Source organism: Montipora foliosa, chromosome 9 (genome assembly GCF_036669935.1).
Source record: "Montipora foliosa isolate CH-2021 chromosome 9, ASM3666993v2, whole genome shotgun sequence".
Taxonomy (NCBI): domain Eukaryota; kingdom Metazoa; phylum Cnidaria; class Anthozoa; order Scleractinia; family Acroporidae; genus Montipora; species Montipora foliosa.
Genome location: NC_090877.1, coordinates 2951179 through 2951390, shown reverse-complemented (window position 1 = coordinate 2951390; position 212 = coordinate 2951179).

Genomic DNA, 212 nt, shown 5'->3' with positions numbered 1-212 from the left:
ATAATAATTATTGGTAATAGGACTGAGTGGAGTCCAATTTAGACTACCGCACAGCGCGAGTCTGATTTGTTCTTCACGAGTATTATTACAGACCGAATTGGACGACACGTAGTCTTATTTCCAATTTATCATAAAATTACAATTTCTGAGAAAAGAGGAATAGCCAAGTTATGCAGGAAAGGAAAAATTACTATTAAAATACCGACAAAGGA